Source organism: Oryctolagus cuniculus, chromosome 14 (genome assembly GCF_051225735.1).
Source record: "Oryctolagus cuniculus isolate XC-2025 breed Fujian yellow rabbit chromosome 14, ASM5122573v1, whole genome shotgun sequence".
Lineage (NCBI taxonomy): Eukaryota > Metazoa > Chordata > Mammalia > Lagomorpha > Leporidae > Oryctolagus > Oryctolagus cuniculus.
The window spans coordinates 87,278,912-87,297,665 of NC_142880.1; the positions used below are offsets into that span (position 1 = coordinate 87,278,912).

An 18,754-nucleotide genomic window follows, 5' to 3' on the forward strand; every position below is an offset into this window, starting at 1 on the left:
CGGGTCCGGGCGTGGGGCAGGGGCGCACCGGCGCTTGGAGAGGGGGAGGGACCCCAGGCGTGGTGCCGGGATCCCGGCAGTGACAGGTCGCAGGCTCCTGCGGGTCATTGACTCGGGTTACGGGGCCGGTATCTCCGTGAGCTTGTGTGCGTACGTGTGCTGTCTGCGGGCGTGCGTTTAAAATGTCAGAGCGGCCAAGTCCCTGATGGTGGTCTGTGCTCTGGCGGGCGTGCAGGGCGCGATCTGGCGAGGTCTGCCTCTCCAAAGTGGGTGTTGCTCACTCCCGACGCTCGTGGGCCAGGGACACGCGTGGTTAGGGGGAAAGCCGGTGCGTGGCCGCCGCGTGGCACAACGGGGTTTCGGTGGCGCGGGCCCCTGGGACGCAGCCCGCAGCTGGGTCCTCACAGCATGCGTGCCCCAGTAGCCAGGACTCGCTGCACTAGGCAAGCGGCGTGCACGGGGCTCCTTCCGACTTGTTTCCAGGACGCCCCGCCTGGTTCGGGGGGACTGCATCTCTATCCTAGTTTCCTGGGAGGATATTTGTCCAGAACGTGCGGGGGTCTTCCTCACGCACTGAGCCTATGGCTCTGGGGTTCTCCTGGCTGCTGCCAATGGCTTTTTCTGCTCTTAGAGGATAGTTAAGGAAACCGCAGGTCCTTCAATGTCTATAAGATTGTTGGCGCTGGTGTTGCTTGTGTGGAAATCCTCTTGATCAGGCAGGGCCATACATAAAACATCACCCTAACCCAGCCTTTTTGTGAAATGAATTCCGCAGCGCCAGAGTAGAATTCTTCTCATCCGGATGGGGTTAGCTGTAATAAGTAGCTGCCTTTACCCCTAGGGGAAGCAAACTGAGGCTGTGCCCTGGCAGTAGCCCCTTGGGTCCCCAAGATGTGAAGCAAGGACTGGATCTGGGACAAGGCCGGGGGAGGCGCTCCCTAGCCTGGCAGAGATGGACTGAGGCTGAGCTGGGATTTCTCATTACCCATGACCCCGCCCTCCCGTCACATTGCTCCGGGACAGGTGGCTGGTGACCCGCTTTCTTGAACTGTCCCTGCTTTCGAGTTGTGAGACCTTGGGTGTGTTGTTTCACTCTTCTGAGGTTCAGTTCTGTAAAACAAGAACTTCAAGGTAAAGCTAATTTTCACAGGAGTATTTGTGTTCATTGTCAGAAATCTTGGATGGATCCAAAGTTCCAGGCTGATGGCAGGGGCAGGAGGCCAGGAGTTCAGTGAGTGCCACACCCTCCTGCTGCTACACCCGGTACTGAGTGTGCCTTGCTGGTTACATCTGCCTTTATAGACACCAGGCATGTGTCAGGTGTTCACCTCGTCCCTTCTGCTTCAACTCTCAGAGATGAGCTTATTGTCCCTGGGAAGCTGGGGGTGTACCTTAGCCTAATGGTTTTCTCTCCAGACCCTAATTTAGTGTTGCTGCTGGTTGCCTAGTGTTTTCTGATTATCTAGGAGGGTGTTCCTCCACAAACGGTGGTCTTGCAGATGTAGGGGATGTCTCACTTTTCATCGCAATTCTGTAGCTCATTTGTTGCCTGGCCTCGGGGTGACACTGTTTTACTTTCTCCAAAGTGGATATAATGATAGCTTATTTCATAGGCTATACAGCGAGGATTGGCTGATTGAAACACATTTTGGAAAGTGGAATGACTAAATAACATTGGTCACTGCTTGTGAAATCCCAGAATTGGATGTAAACTGATAGTGTATTGCAATTTATTGTGTAACTTAACCTGTGGCAGTGGATGCTGGAAATTGTCCAGGAGTGAAATCTCGATTTGCTCTGAGAATTTTGGAGTGAAACTAAAACCTTGTAGGCTTGTCTCCCTTTGGGAGCAGAGAAGTGAAAGCCTTGTGAGAGGGGCTGGAGTCCAGGACACATTTTCTGGTTCTTAACACTGGTGCTGGTGAGTCTTAACCTTACATGGGATTGGGAACCTTTCTGAGAATCTTATGAAAGCTCTCTTAGTTCTCTCAGAAAGCACACCCAACTATAAATATGCTCTCAGAGAGTTAGGGAATGCCAGGTGGAAAACAACCTGGTGGAAACACCTGGGTTTATTTCTAGTTCTGCCAACTTGAGTAGATGTGGGATCAAGGACCAATCAACTGTTATAAGCCTCAGTTTTCTCATCTCTTAAATGGGAATGACAGCAGTAGAGTTGTTACACATTTTATGTGTGCCATCTGATTTAATCCAGGCACAATATAGCATTGAGTGCCAAGTGAATATTAATTCTATCAATAGTGAATCAGTAATAATTATTATACATACTTTTATGTTCATTTGAGGTAAAACTTTCTGAGATGGAAATGTGAGATCGGGCTGTCCTATTGCTTTGTTGATGCATAATAATTTTTATGTAGCATTTAGAGGACCTGAGGTGTGTCTGTTGTTTATGAGGGTACTTCAAAAAGTTCATGGAAAGTTTATTATGAAATGATGTGTGGGTTTCTAACTCTTCCGTGCTAAAGTAAACCTATCTTTTCATTCCATTTTCCAAAAGCTCCATTTTTAAAGTACCTGCATATTGCCATTTTCCTAGTGTAAGCTGGGAAACAGCTTTTATTGGCCTCAGGTTGTGGGGCTAGTTATAACTTAGTGGGGCCCAAGTGTAAAGCATTAAAAGATTTAAGTGCCACTCATAAAATGGAGAGAGGTTCAGTTAGATTTTAACATTGCTATATCTAGCTTGGGAGACTCATTATTTTCTAAGTTATTTATTTAACGGTAACCTGTTGCATCAATTTTTGAAAATGCAGCAAAATTCAAGTTTCTAGTATATGGTAGCTGTGCTGTTTTTTTGACAGCCTTGGTGAGGCAGCTTCGACTGTTTCTGGTCATGTGAGCAGTGTTTGATTCATTTAATATTTTACTGTCAATATTTGCATAAGCTTACAAAGTCTCTTATAAGTAAGTTAGCTTTTGGTATCTTAAAAATAATGCTTTCTTGGCACTAATGGTCATTTTTATGTACTTAATATTTCCAACCGCATATGACTTCTCCTTCCCTATGCCTGTGGCTTTGAGGTCTTTGTGGAGAGGGGTTACACTCTGCAGTTCTGGTAGTTAATATCATCTAGACTGGAGAGCTGTTCCCCAAAGACCTTTACCTCCTATGGCACAATGCTGGCCCCTAAAAATTTTTGTTTTAAAGATTTTTTATAAGTTAATTTGAAAGGCAGGTTTACAGAGAGAGAGGAAGAGAGAGAAACAGATCTTCTATCTACTGCTTCACTCACAAAATTGCAGCAATGGCTGGGCCTGGGCTTGGCCAGAGCCAGGAGCCTTGAACTACATCCTGGTCTCCCACATGGGTGGCAGGGGGCCCAAGCACTTGGGCCATCTTTTGCTGCTTTCCCAGGCACAGTAACAGGGAGCTGGATTGGAAGCGGCATAGCTGGTACTAGAATTGGTGCCTATATGGGATGCTGGTGTCACAGGTGGGGGCTTACTCACCCCACAGTGCCACAGTGCTGGCTGCCCCAGCCTCCCAGCATTCCTGAGATTGACCCTTTGGCATTCTGCCTCCATTAATTGGATCAAACACAGGCACCCTGTGATGACTCTAACGTGGTCCTGGTGTGCTGTTTGGTAATGGTTGGTTGGCAAACTCATCGAGGGCAGGAATCCTCACTATGTATGCATAGCACAGTGCCTCCCATGTATTACCAGGGGCTCAGCAAACACATGTTGAATGGCTGGGGAGAAATGATATCTATAGGGGCCGGCGCTATGGCATGGCTGGCAAAGCTGCTGCCTGCAGTGCTGGCATCCCATATGGGTGCCGGTTCATGTCCCAGCTGCTCCACTTCCAATCCAGCTCTCTGCTATGGCCTGGGAAAGCAGCAGAGGATGGCCCATGTCCTTGGGCCCCTGCACCCACGTGGGAGACCTGGAGGAGGCTCCTGGCTTCGGATTGGCTCAGCTCTGGCCATTGCAGCCAATTAGGGAGTGAACCAGCAGATGGAAGACCTCTCTCTCTCTCTCTCTGCCTCTTCTTCTCTCTCTGTGTAACTCAGACTTTCAAATAAATAAATAAATCTTAAAACAAAAAAATAAGAAATGATATCTGCAAATACTCACACATTTGATCAAAGGGTGACTAGGTGCCTGTTCATTTGCTTTGTTGTGAGTTATGATGTTCAAACTTTGAGAAGAAACTGGTTCACAATGAAAACTGTTATAAGCAGTTTTTTTTCCAGGCAAATTATGAACAAAGCCAAATCATTGAAAATCCACTCAGAATGCTTTGGCAAGGCCTCGTTTGTTAATTTATTAACTGTGCTGTTTCACCTTTGAGACTTTCAGGAGTAGAATGGCAGAAAAGGGCTCGGTAAGTTAAAAGGATTTCCAATTTACTATACACAACTACGCTATACTCTGCTACACTAAGGGACTTAGCAGCCTCAGTTGGGAAGCAGTTTCCATTGTTAATAATAGGCACAATGATGGCATGGCTTTAAACTGTTCTATTAAATGGGCTATGAGTCTGAAGACCACTTCCCCTTTTTTCTTGGTTATTATATGAGAGGCAGAGAGAGAGACAGAGACCAAGCGAACTGTCCCATCGGCTTGTTCACTTTCCAAATGCCTGTAGTGGCTAGGGCTGTGCCAAGGAGCAAAGATCTCACTCCAGGTCTCCCACGTGGGTGGCAGGGCCCCGATTCCTGAGCCGTCTGCTGCTGCTGCCCAGGCTGTGTGTTGGCAGGAAGCTAGAATTGGGTGCTGGGGCTGGGACTCAAACTCTGATCCTCCAAGGACAGCCTGTGATGTCATTTTGTGTGTTGGGGGGTTCCCCAGGTGGTAGGTGGAGATGCAGTGCCTGAATTTCTAGTGTTCATTGCTTCAGAGAATAAACAGCAGAAAGCAGCCATGAACTGAGCAAAGGTTTCTGTTGAATTGATCTTTGATTAATCACAGCAGCTACATAATTTGAAAAGAATAGTGCATAAGTCTTAGCACATTTATTATTTAGTCTCCTTTGTTGGCTGGCTACTTCAGTGAGAGTCAGCCAGCCAGTGTGTATCGAGTCTGCGTCTGTGGGAGGCGTGGAGATGGTGTTGACCTCAGCAAGCTGCTTGTCCAGCAGGGAAGTCAAAGGTGGCAGGTGGAGAGGCTGGGGTGAAGCGTGTGTGACCACAGGTGTAACTGACTGGTTCTGGGGGCTGAGGGCTGCCTGGTCCAGGAAGTGCTGTTGGAGGAGAAGGATAGGGAAGGGGAGGGAGGACAGGGACTTGGAGTGATCCAGGTGGAGGAGGCCTGTGAGCAGGGGTGTGAGCATGGCGGGGCTGTGGCTCTGAGCGGAATCCAGGCTGTCTGGCGGGGAGGAGAGGAGCGCAGGGTGCTGGATGATGCTTGGCAGTGGAGGCACACTTGGCTCCTCCAGCGCTGTTTGGCCTTGATCTGAAGGGCACTGGGAGCCTCGGAAGGGTGGGAGCTGGGAAGCGATGGGGTCAGAAGGCCAGGCAGCAGGAGGCGCACCTGTTGGGAACCGCAGGTGAGGCCTGTGTAGGTGCTGCAGGGCGGGGATCGAGCAGGAGAGAAGGCATCTTGACAAATGGGGTGTGGGCGGGGGGTGGGCAGCGGGTGGGCTCCCTCCCGGCAGTGCAGGTTCTCTGGTAACCACGTTTGACACACCGGGGATCACCAAGTTGTTCATGGAAGATGTGCGTGATCTCTTGGTCCCAGTCTTCCTTTGTGTAGTGGTCTTGTCTAGCAGGAAAAGAATTTACATCTATCCAAGAGAACGTCCTAGTGTGAGTATTCGTGCTACTTCTTGCTGCAGTCTCATCTTATTCTTAGAATTTTCTCTCCATGGAGAAACATCATGGAGGTCAACACACAGCCCAGAGTGAGGAAAGGCCTTGCGAGGCACATTTCCCTGGGGAGGCAGGGGGCGGGGGCAGGGTCGGGGGGAACACAAGGACAGATGCTCTGAGATGTGGCAGGAAGTGTGGTGTTTGTGCTCTCACACACATGGCCAGCTTGGATTTTCCTGGCGAGGACTGAGTCAGCTTTTTACCCTACCACAGAAGCAAGCCAGGTTTTTTCTCATCACAGACTTGTGACCCCACTTACGTGGATGCGCCTGAGCACCCTAAGTTGCTCTGCCTTCTGCAAATTCAGTTTACTAGACGGAGGGCCGGGCAGGGCTTCAGGCAGAGGTGCCACCGCCGTGAACATCCAGCTGGGCCCGGTGAGGGAGCCCAGCAGAACCTCTGCGGGACCCGCTCTGAGGCCTTCGAGGGAGTGTCAGGTGTTTCCGTGTTGCCAGCGTTTCAGAGCCTGTGCCCACTCAGCGGGGCCAGTGCGAGAGTCCAGCTTTGTGTTTCGTTTGGTCCCTGGGAGGAGGCGCGTGGGAATCGCATGCAATGATAATAGACTGAAGAAAGACACCTGTGGAAGGTACCCCGCTGTGAGAAGGGTCCAGAACCAGGTGGCACGTAGCAGAGGAGGCTGAGCGGAGTGTGTGTACGTGCGTGTGAGCAAACGTGAGGAGGAATGGCGGTACTGCTCAGGCGAAGGCCAGCCCTTGACTTTGCTGATCAGGCTCTTGGGTCCTGGCCTGGGCAGGACCTGTGTTCCTTTCCCTTACCCACTGGGGGCCAGCTGCCCGTGTTTCCCTGCTCCCGGGGTCAGGGACTGTGGGGCCGGAGGGTGGGGACTTCTGGTCCTGGTTCAGCCTCCTCCAGGCTGAGTGGCTTTGGCTGCATAACTGTATTTCCTCATGTGAAAATAGGCATGCCAATTCTTATTGCAGAAGGTCGTTAGGAGAATTAACGAGATGTTTTATGTAGAACGCCTGGCCCAGAGCATGCACTCCCAAATGGTGTTTGGTATTTGTACTGAGTTTGGAAAAGCTAGGGTATGCAGAAGGTCAGTGCCATCACTTCCCAGGGATAAGCAGAGGCCTAGAAGTTCCTCCCCCATGAAATATGCTGGCAGCACATTTTACTGGTGGTCTTAGGCGGCCTTCCATTCATGAGTAAGTAGGTCTGTAGTGTAGTTGTGGCTTAATTTCATGGACAGAGCATCTCTTATGAGGTACTAACTACAAAACTTGGGCATATGGTTCATTAACCTTTCTGTTAAGACACCATCTCCCTGTGTGTGTAGAACCTGCTCCTAGTGATCAGGTATTAAATAACGTCCTAAAAAGCTCCAAGGAAGGAATTAATCAGATGGCTGTGTCCACCATGTGGGGAGGCCGTGGGGTGACCACGTGCTTCAATGCAGTGTCCTCTGTGATAACTCAGGGCAGAGGATAGAGGAGGCCAGGTGATTATCTGGAAATCAACTGTGGTTCCTGTAGGCATTGGGGTGGGGGTGGTGAGGCAGGTGGGACCACTTGAACTTCTCAGAAGGGGAGATCTGTGGAAATTCGAAGGAATTTTCAGAAATGCAAGGCTCACGTATGCCAAGTACTCAACCAAAAATTCTGCTTCCTCCCTTGGGGCCGTAATAAGCATTTCAGTTCTTAAGACAAAAGTGCTTTTTGAGAAAACTCCTATGCCTGTGCAGCAACCAGAAGTCACTCTCTGGAGTACCTGGCTCTGTCCTGTGCACTTGGCTCAGGCTGACGCTCACACAGCTTTGCATCTTTTCATTCAGACTCTGGTTTTCTTTGCTATGTCCTATGTTTTGCCTGTGATTTTGTATCTGGTCATGTTATTTGAGGTTAAAGCAGAACATAAAATACATGATGCTGCAGAAACCTGATTCTCCTACAACTTCTGTGTTCTTGTTTTTCTCTTTGCTCTGGCTTGGTGCTCTCTCCCCTGGTTCAGGATCCTGGAAGGACGGGGGACAGACGTTACCTGTGCTCCCAGGGCTGGGAGAGAGAACCATCCTCTCCAAGCTGAATGTGGTTCAGGACTGCAGCGGCAGATTATCCCGTCCGCTCAGTCATGTGTCGGCATAAAGGGAGCTTGTGGGATTTCGGCCTGCTCCGCGTGGCGCGAAGGCCATTCCTTGCTTATTTAATGATTTGAGTTCCTAGCTGGACACCTGTCTGTGAGATGCTTGTGAATGCTGTATGCTAGGCCCGCCCTGTTGGGCTAGCCCACCCACTCCCCTTGCACACACAGCCCAGATGCTGTCCATCATGGTGCTCACTTCCTGAACCTTTCAGCCCATGCTTGGTAATGACCTCGGGGGGTGGGGGTGGGGATTGGGGTGGGTCCATGGCAGGGAAGATGGAGACACTTGACAAATTAAGGCAGCTTTTCGTAACCAATTGCATAGGCTATCCCGCGGAAACTGAAAATGTAATTTAACTTTTTTTTTTTTTGACAGGCAGAGTGGACAGTGAGAGAGAGAGACAGAGAGAAAGGTCTTCCTTTGCCGTTGGTTCACCCTCCAATGGTCGCCGCGGCAGGCGCACTGCGCTGATCCGATGGCAGGAGCCAGGAGCCAGGTACTTATCCTGGTCTCCCATGGGGTGCAGGGCCCAAGTACCTGGGTCATCCTCCACTGTACTCCCTGGCCACAGCAGAGAGCTGGCCTGGAAGAGGGGCAACCGGGACAGAATCCGGTGCCCCAACCGGGACTAGAACCAGGTGTGCCAGCGCTGCAAGGTGGAGGATTAGCCTAGTGAGCCGGGGCGCTGGCCAATTTAACCTTCTTGACTTTAGCAGTGTTTTCTGTGGAGAGCAGGCTCACACGTAGCCCCAATTTAGTTTGGGTAGGTGAGTGCCAGTTAACAAACTCACATCAGATGTGGGTCTTTGGGCTTCTGCTTAGAACTTCCTTGGCTACTTTTTTAGTAACCTGAGCCGTTGACGTGCTTTAAGTGTGTAATGTCCTCCTAGCTGGTGAGTTTGTGCCTTTCTCTGTTCGGATCTCACACTTAACATTTATCTTAACATTCGTGGTCTTAAATTTGTCTTTTCAGACTTTTTTTTAATATACAGAAATAGAAGCACCTTTGCAGTTGCAGGAATGGCCCCAGTGCTGTCTCAGTGGTCGGGAACCAAAGTTAAACTGGGTAAGGATTGGAGGTTAAAATCCTGGGCAGCCATACACTCCCCCTGGGCCTGGCGCCCACCAAAAGCACATACTTAAAATTGTTTCTTTGGGCAGTCATTGCCAGCTAAACATTAAGGTCTCGAGATGGAATGCGGCTGTGATGAAATCCATTGAGCGTATAAAGGTGAAGTGATGAATTTCACAAATAGGCTGCTCAGGAGCCCAGTGCATCCATGATGGCAGGTCCCGGTGCCTCGCGCATGCCATGAACGCACACACTTTGCTTTCTCCCACACGAGCTTCCAGCTGCAGTGGCTTAACTGAAAGAAGCTGACCCACATCCCAGGCTTCTCGTTTTAAAAGAGCAGCTCAAAGGCAGCCAAGGCGTGGAGGGGAGAAGTGGAGGGGTCCGTCCCAGACACTTGGTTCCTGAGAAGGCACCTCTGAGCTGTTCTACGTGGGGGAGGAGAACTTCGGAAGTCTGCAATGAGTGGGCTGCAGACAGGGAGTGCCCGAGGAAGTGCCCTGGGGGCTGTCACCAGACAGAAAGAGAGAAGAGGAGAGTTACTTGTCAGGTGATGAGAGAGAGCCTTCTCTTTGCCCCACATTTTGATGCTTTGGATTCTTATCCACTACTCAAAATACTACTGTGGTTGACTTCATTTAGTGTCCTGTTGGGTTTCCTTGGAAGTTCCTGGCTGTTTGTTCTGCCGGCCTTGACCCTGTAACCCCAGTGAGCTGCCCTGGCTCATTGTTGCTGGGAGGGGCATAGTGAGGATTGGGCCCCGTCTACCCCCCCCCCCCCACCGCCCCGCACCCCCCTCCCCATTCCCCTACCCCACCCTGCAGACCCTCAGTTCTGGTTCCGAGGACTTGGAGAAAATGGAAATGGTGACTTTGAACTGTCTTGATTGCCTTCATAAAAAAAAAAAAAGTCAGTATTGCTTTTGTTGTCAAGATTTCCACTTTGAAATGTAAAACATTTCCACCCTGTGGGTGACAGCTTAGCTCCCGCATGTGAGCAGCCTGAGGGTAAGAGTGTACAAATTACAGAATGAGAGTGCTTATAGTGGAGTAACTACAGGAGAGGTTGGGAGCCTGCTGAAATCCTACTGGTTTGTGTTCCTTTAAAATTACCTCTGAGTCATCACTTTGTGTCAGGCCGCCTGTCATTCTTTGTTGCTAATTTTTTGTTTCCTTTTTTCCTCCCTCCTGTCTGTAGATTGGTTGTTGGAATTTTAAAACGAACAGGAGGGGAAAAAAATCCTACAAACTGATGTAGAAGGCTCTAGAGATTGCCTCCTAGAAAGCTTGGCGTAGAGGGGGAGGGGAGCCTTTCTTGGTTACAGAATTTTATGATTCATTCATGATTAATTGGAAAGCTCTTTTTGTTCGCCCCATATGGCTTACCTTTTTTTCTATAATGTCACGGTGCATTTTCCTGCCTTATTATTCTGTGCTGAACAAGCTAATTTTTTTTTTAAACGATTGGGCCTCTTGTAGAGCTTTGGGGGCCCTCACAGTGGGCATCAATCATCTTTGAAAACTCTTGAAGATATGAGAGTATATGAGAAGAGGTAGAAAGTGAGTATAAAATTGTGTGTGCTGTTATCGAAAGTAGATACCTTGATTTCTTCTAACTTGGAAAGTTGAAGATAGCAAAATGGATTCTGTTTTCTGAAGGATTTATGGTCTTATTTTTGTTCCTGGGTTATGGTAGCTTTAGTGTATACTGTGACTGTATCCAGAGGGTGTAACAGTTTGCATGGCCCTGGCTTCTGTTATTCCATTTGTTTGCCATTCCTGTTTTGTCCACATGGTTCTTTGGGATACTGTTAACGGTTGACATATTTCTTCCCCAGGAGATCCTGAGCTCCTCCACAGTGTTCTATCCATCAGATCCCTGCAGAAGAGTGTGTGCTACATAGAGGAGAATGATAATAATACATTGCACAAAATTGCCGTAGAGGCCTAATGTATGTTAAGACAGCAGCCTCAATATCTTGTATGCATTTACTCAGTTTTTCTGGAAGTCTTTGTGAGCTTCAATGGATAACTTAATTAGCCTATAGTGTGGTGCTGTAGCTCAGACTCCTCCCCTCCAGCCCAAATGAATGATAAGGAGGAAGAGGATGGTGGGAAGGATTTGGGAAGAAGCAGGTGTGAGACCGGCTGGGAACACTGCATTCCTTGAGGTCCCAGCTTCTTCCCCCTCTCAGCATCTGAGACTGTAGCACAGAGCCTTGAGTGGGTGGCATACCATGAATGAGTGCTGAAAGAGCTGTCAATCATTGAACCACCTAGGGAACAGGTCCCTGTGAGTTTAGATTGAGTGTCCATCCATGAAACTTGTGTTGAGGTTAGTGCTAAGATTTAGAAGCTGTGATCCTGGGTGTTTAGGTCATCATTTAATGGGATGAGCATTTGTATAAATCAAAGAGGTTGACTCCAAACTTTTTTTTTTTTTCATTGTTTTTGGGAAATGAAGACCTCTGGTTCTTCATTAAAATCAGTAAGGAATTTTGGCCACATATTAGAGTTGTTTTAATTTCTGATGTGAGCAGCGATGCTTATTACATCTCGGGATGGTGGTGCTACGGTGGAAGGGGGCTGTGGGAGAGCTGGCAATTTGGCTGGGGACAGGTGTGGCGTAGGACAGAGTCTGATCTCCTGCTTTGCTGGGCAGCTTACTGGCCTCTGAGCCTCATTTGTGATGAAATCGGAGGTCCTGAGCTCCAGGACCAAGTTTCTATTTACCTCTTACTATAAAAAGATTTCTTTGAGATTTTCAAGTTCTTCATCAGTGTATCATTTGGTATGGAAATGTTTGACTTTTTTTTTTTTCCTGAAAGACTTGGTAATTACTTGTGTAGTCAGACTTGTGAATAGGCACCTTCACCACCACCCTACCGCCCAGCTTGGTTAAGGTATAATGGACAAATCAAAATGATGTATTTATTAATGTGTTCTGGTGTATGCATGCATTGTAAAAGGATCAAGCTTATTAACATAGACATCACCTTGCATGCTTGTTTCTTGGTAGGGAGAACATTTAAGACCGAGTTACACATGAAGAATCTTCAAAAAGTTCATGGAAAACTGACTTTTTAAAAAATAAAAATTTGAGAGGCAGAGAGAGGACAGAGAGCGACTCCCAGCTGCTGCTCACTCCCCCGAGGCGTACAACAGAGGGGGCTGAAGCAGGGGAACGCAGTCCGGGCCTTCTGTGTGGGTGGCAGGAGCCCAACCATTTGAGCCCTCAGGGCTGCCTCTGCATTAGCAGGAAGCTGGAGTTAGGAGCCAGAGGTGGGAGTCAAATCCAGTACAGGCGTCCGAACTGCTGGCTTAACCCTGGGCCCAACACCCACCCCACATCACCTGAGAGCAAAAAAATTCCATTTCCCCACAAGCTTTCTGAAGCCCGCTTGTTTCTTGACAGTAATTCTCACAAGGACACTTAGTGTCACGGGTTCCCCTGTCGGATTATGCTGACTTATACATCCGGGAAAAAATGTCCTTTACTTCCGTGTTCTGCTTTGGCTCATCTTCTAGAGTTCTGTGTTCCCATCCACCATCCCTAATCGGTGCAGAGTTCCGTCTCTCCTCCCGGTGCCTGCAAAGGGTTCAGCTCCAGACGACAAGGTCATTCTGTCTCTTTTGATACTGGCATGTGCCGTTGTGTCGGCTCGCCCACTCGAGTCCTCTGGCTCCTGGGAGGTTTGTGAAATGCTTGGGTTCTTTGAACAGTCGCTGTGAGCCTGGAGCCCAAGGCCAGAGGAAGCTTCATCACAGAAGGTCCGTTTAGCCAACAGGTCAGGTGAGCTGCAAACGCGAGCCCCCTTTTCAGTACAGAGTAACTTCGAGGACTGCGTATTATGATCTCGACTGAGCCGCAACTGCCCTTTGGAAACTGCTCTGGGTGGCTGTGTGTTGAGCTGTCTTGAAAATCAGTGAATCTACCTGGCCACTGGATGCTACCATCCCAGGTGAGATTTCAAGGATGGCCTTGGGTGCCAGCGCCTGGGTGTTGATTATAGAACTGTGTCTTTCTCCCTTAGACTATCTCTGCAGATCCTTGGATTGGTGGCCGAATCTGCAGGCTCCAGACAGAAAAGTCTCGGGTTAGGAATTCGCCTCCGTGGACCGCGTGTCACGAGTCTGTCACTCCTGTGTTCTAAACCAGCCGTGGAGACCCTTTTGTTCTGCCAAGGGCCACCTGGATATCTATAGCATCACTCGTGGGCCATATGACATCAAGTTAGAAATTCTCCTGTTACAGACTTATTGAATTCCGAGTCTGCCTGTGGCTGCCTTGGCAGGGTCAGACCCAATGACTTTGTGAGACTTCTACAGCCCCATGGGCTGGACGTTCCCCACCCCTGGCCTAGAACTCTGATTTGTAAAACTCCTCCTTTTAGTTGAAATATCAGTATAATGGCCACTCTCCCAAACAGCCAGGACCCTCCTGTGCTATTGTGGCTGCCCAGCTCTTGATGGGGGACTAAAGCCCATTTACAAAATTAAATCAGAATCTATCAGGGGTTCCTGTGTGTGTGTGTGTGTGTGTGTGTGTGTGTTAAACAGAGGCTATCGGCTTTAGCCAAAGCCCTCTGTGGGAGTTTCATGAGTTCCTTTGAAAGCCATTTGCTTGGAACTTGGGTGTTTCGTCCCATAGAGCCATCAGTTTTAAATGGCGATTGAGTTTCCTGATCAGCCTCTAACAGCCTAGTGCTGGAAGTGGGACAATAGTGCTAGCCTTGATTATGATGTAGAGTCTTGGATCTACATCAGATGCAAGACTTTTCCATTTTAAATTTTATTTGGAAGAACAGGTGAGGGTGGGGCGAGCGAGATACTAATTGAGAGAGACACGCAGAGAGATGTCTTTCATCTACTGGTTTAGTACCCAACAGCCAGGAGCCAGTCTGGCTGCAGCCTGGCCCAGTCCCAGCCATTGTGGCCGTTTGAGGAGTGAACCTCAAAGATAAAGAAAGATAATCTCTTTCTCCCTCTGTAACTCTGCCTTCCAAATAAATGAATGAATGAATCTTAAAGAAAAAGCTAGGAGCCAGGAACTTGGTCTGGGTCTCCCACATGGTGCAAAGACCCAGCTACTTCCATCATCGCCTGCTGACTCTCCAGGTGCACATTAGCAGGAAACAGGATCAGATGCGGAGTGGGGGCTTGAACCCAGGCACTCTGATATGGGATGCACGTGTCCCATGTGGAGTCTAAGCACTGTGCCATATGTCCTTCCCTTAAAGGCTATTTTACACCATCTTCCTCAGAGAGGGCAAATGGATACCAGGAGCTTCATCTGGGTCTCCCATGTGGGTTCAGGGACCCAAGCATGTGAGCCATCCTCTGACGCTTTCCCAGGTGCATCAGCAGGGAGCTGGGTGGGAAGTGGAGCAGCTAAGACTGGTTCTGGTGCCCTTATGGGATGCTAGCACTGCAGGCGGCAGCTAATTCCACTGGGTCCCAACACTGGCCCCTCTGGATTTCCTTTCTAACAAGATCCTCATTTGGGGTGCAGGAGGCAAGTCTGTGTTGCTATCCAGGAGTGGGGAACATCCGGCCTGTGGACTATCTAGGGCCAGTGAAATCATTTGGTCTGGCCCTGCCAAGGCAGCCATGGGTGGGACTTGAAATTCAGTAAATCTATAGCAGGCTAGTTTTTAAGCTCATAATGTTGTATGGCCTGTGAATGATGTTATAAGCATCCAAATGGCCCTTGGCAGGAGGAAGGGTCCCTACCCCCTGCCTTATAGCACTAGGGACAATGGTCTACCTCCTCCTCACCACCAAACATCACACTGGCCCAGGCCTCTCCTTTGAAACGCGGATCATGGCATCCGATGGCACGTGTCCCTGTTCCAGCTTGGCTGCTTCCAGGGGCTGCTTTGGGAACCTCCAGGCTGCTGCGTTTGAGCAAGCGGAGGATGTTTTGATCCCTTCTGCTTCCTGTGCTGTCTGCCTCTCTCTGCTCCTCTTGTGAGAGGGTTAAGGCGGAGCCGTGGAATTAATGCAATTTGTTCTTGTAAAGAGATGGCAAAGGCCCCATCAAAATCGCTTCTGGCCAGGTCCTAGCGTTGGGGAGCACTCCTCCCAGCCTTTTCCAGCGTCCCTGTGGAGATCTTCGTGGCAATTAAAGGGAAGGAGAGCGACAGATCTTCTTCAGTGATAAATACAGGTTTATCAAGCGCTCTCCTGATGGCAGCTGTGAGCCCTGCTGAGACGCATCAGGGGTGCTCACTTTGTACTGGGGGAAAAACCTGTAATGAGGAGGAGACTTGTTTTGAATTAAGACGCCGTTACCTGCGGTTTTTAGAAATTTATTTTGACACTTAAGGACATCTACAGAAGTAAATGTAATGACTACTCCTTTCTGGGCTTGGATGAGAAGTGGCAGGTTATATGATACAATTCCTACTAAAATGTACCTTTTAACCAACTTGATTCATGAGTGTTTGCAACTTTGTTTCTAAACTTGTAAAAGGCATTACTGGTGTTTCAAGCCTTACCCTTTGGTCTTGGGCAGTCAGAATAATTTGAACTTGGAGGGGCAGCACAGGTTTGATGTGGTTAACTGAAATAGCTGCTGGCCTAGGGCATCCTTGATGAGAGCGCGATTGTGCAGCTCGCGTTAGCCCACACTCTGAGCTGGGCCGTCTCTGGTAGGTGGAGTTTGGGCGGTGAGGGGCTGAGTCAAGTCAGCCTCCTGAGGTCTAGGTTTCTTTTCTACACTGCTTCCTTTCCTTCCACTGCCTGCTGGCTGCATGTGTGCAGGGCAGAGAGAGAAGTAGTCTTGGGGTGCTAGCTGATGGGATGAGAGAGGAAGGGTGTTACCCTCACCTTCCCCTTCACGGAGCAGGTGCCTGGTAAGAGCCCTTTTTGGAGGTGAGGTGTGGAGCTGCCTCCCACCCCCACCCAGCTGCTACTAACCCTTCTTCCTGTGGCTGGAGGGATGGTGTGAAAGCTGCTTTTGTTTTTCTTGGTCCTGATGAGAGGTATTCATTGAGCCTTGCTGCTTGGAAAAGGCTGTAGGTGTTAGGTGAGGAGCAGAGGGGGATGCAAAAGGAGTGGAAGACCTGGCGGGCACCGAGAGCCAGCTAGGGTCAGGTTGGGAGACACGGCACACACAGACTTGACCTGACCGTGTGCAGTGCACACTCTGGGCATGGGAACCACACGATGCAGACAGAAGCTGGAGAGAGTGGTCAGCCTGAGGGGGGGTTACCTGGAAGTGGGCCATCCACAGCGCCTTGAAGATTTTAGGTTTTTGGAAAGGAAAGGGGGTTGTGTCAGATTAAGTTATTTGACCTATCCTCACATTTATTTCCCAGAAGTGGTTACAGTCTTAGGAAAGTCTTCTATTTATTTCTTCAGTAGCAATAATATTTACGATGAATAGTAATCGACAGGCTGGTTTTTAAATGTGTTTATTGCTGTGTTTTCTCTAGTACCCACTTATTTATGGCTTCATAACTTTCTAATCAAGAATATTGGTTTTTTTTTCTTCTGAGATTTATATTTCTCTGGGTAATAAAGCAGTGTTTACAACTAATATTTTTGAGTCATTTTCTTAGGGGACTTTTTGATCTTGTTCATGGAGGGGTTACAGTTCAGGGAGAAAGCATGTTTGGTGAGAGTTTACCTAGGAACTCATTTTCAAAATGATCTTTGGGGTAGCATTTTCTTCCCTTGCTTTGAGATGTCTTCCAGGTGCTTGGTGCTTGAGGTTTGCCAGATTCAGAGCGGTGATGTTCTTGGCTCAGTGGAAATTCCAGACACCGCCTGTGTCTTTTCATTCCTCCTCCTCCTCCTCCCTCCTCTCACAGCATCTTGGAGAAACGTCTTCAAGGAGACTTGCACCCTTTTGGTCTTTGGCAGGCGTCACAGCCCCATCACAGTGGAGGCCCCCACGTCCGTGAGGTCCTGGTGTCCCTGTGGCCATCCCAGCCCTTCGCCCTGGAGCTTGCCTGGACCTCTGAGTGGTGTGGATTTGCTGGAATGTTCTCAGCAGCCACAGAAGGATTGGTCTCGGGTGCAGAGCTGGTGACTTCAGAAGGAAGTTTCTCGGGGCCTCTGTTGGGGCAGCCGGTTCCCAGTGTGTGCAGGTGGGGAGGGAACCGAGATTTCTGGAAAACCTGAATCACTAAAAGCATTCTGAGCTCCGTGTGTCTCCCCTGGTCTTCTGCAAGCATGGGGGCGGTGCCTTCCTTCAGAGAGTGAGTGGATGTCAGGTGTGTGACAAGGTGGCCGCTTCCCAACACCAAACAGAGTCACAAAGCAAGGTCCCCAAGGGGATGGTGAACGGGAAGGGGACGGTGCCATTGGCAGTGCCCACGTCCAGGTGGCGCGGCGGGGCGGCGCTGCTGCTGTGACGAGTACTGAACTCCCAGATGAGTCGCTTTCCACCCTGCTCGCCCTTCCTGGCCTAGGGCTTCGTAGCCCTCACTCTGCCTGTAAGGGAAAACAGCTCAGAAAGCAGTGTGGGGGCCCGAGTGAGGCTCTGGCCAGTTCCACCACTTCTTCAAAGATGCTGTGTCCCAGTTATTTTTATTCTAACCGCAGTGTGTACCCTGGGCTTGGGAAATTTGTAGCTACCACTGTGCTATGAATCTGGACTCTGAATCAAATTAAATATCCACCCTGTCTACACAGGGCTTGCTGACAACAGAGTGGGCGGGCGCATGAGGTGCAGGAATAGACACTGTTCCTGTGAGGCTGGCTGGCAGCGGGAGCCAGGGCGCTCATTGGCCGTTACGGTTTTTTATTTTTAAAATTTTAAAAATTTATGGAAGGTGAACAAATTTCATCTGTGCAGATTTGGGAGCATAGTGATACTTCCCACCCTACCCCCTACCCTCTCTGCCACCCCCCTCCTCCTTCCTTGCTTATCCTTTTAATTCTTACAATGCCATCTTTTCAGTTTGTTTTATAATCCTAAGATTAACTCTCTACTAAGTAAAGAATTTTTTTTAAGCAAGTTTCTTCCTATTGCTTGAACAGGCAGATGTCTTCCGTGCCAAAAAGACAGACATGGGCCATCCCAGGCCTCCCAATATGAAGAGGGTGTTGGGGCAGACAGCTAGGAGAGCAGGGCTCTTGGGGTTACAGAGGCTGGGAGAGCCCACTGCCCCCTTGTGGTAGGAGGTGGGGGGGGGCTCCCCTGAGCATGTTTCTATTTGGGCAAAATATGGGACTTCCTTTTGACGCTTTGGTAGGGGACACATGTGGCAGAATGCTGCCTTTTGAGCTTTTAAAAAAAGTTATTTGAAAGGCAGAGAGAGAGAGTGATTCAGTCCCCAAATGGCTGCAATGCTTGGGGCTGGGCCAAGAGCCAGGAACTTCATCTGGGTGTCCCACATGGGTGGCAGAGACCCAAGCACTTGGGCCATCTTCTGCTGCTTTCCCAGGCCGTAAGCAGAGAGCTGGATTGAGAGAAGGAGCAGCTGGAACATGAACCAGTGCTCATACGGGATGCCGGTGCCGCAGGCGGAAGCTTAGTCTGCTATGCCACAGTATTTTCCCTGAGTATAACCTTGAGTGTTGAGGTTTTACTCCCACTGTCCCCGTGATCAAAACATGGGTTCCTGAAAACGCTTCACTGCTATAGCTCCACAGACTTAAAATCTTGGTCCTGGTTTTCTGTGTAGTTTTTTTTTTTTTAAACACCAGTGAAGTCCAGACAAATCAAAGGGTGGTACTGACAGTCAGCTTCCCTGAACTCTGAGGTCATGTGCATCCTCCCATCCTTCTGTTT

General features: G+C 49.3%; 1 protein-coding gene across 7 annotated transcripts in view; it reads left to right on the top strand.

The window, feature by feature from the left end:
• The window catches only part of MAST4 (microtubule associated serine/threonine kinase family member 4), a 623,464-nt gene that overhangs the window by 689 nt on the left and 604,021 nt on the right, over positions 1-18,754 (top strand). The gene's annotated exons all lie outside the window — the stretch shown is intronic.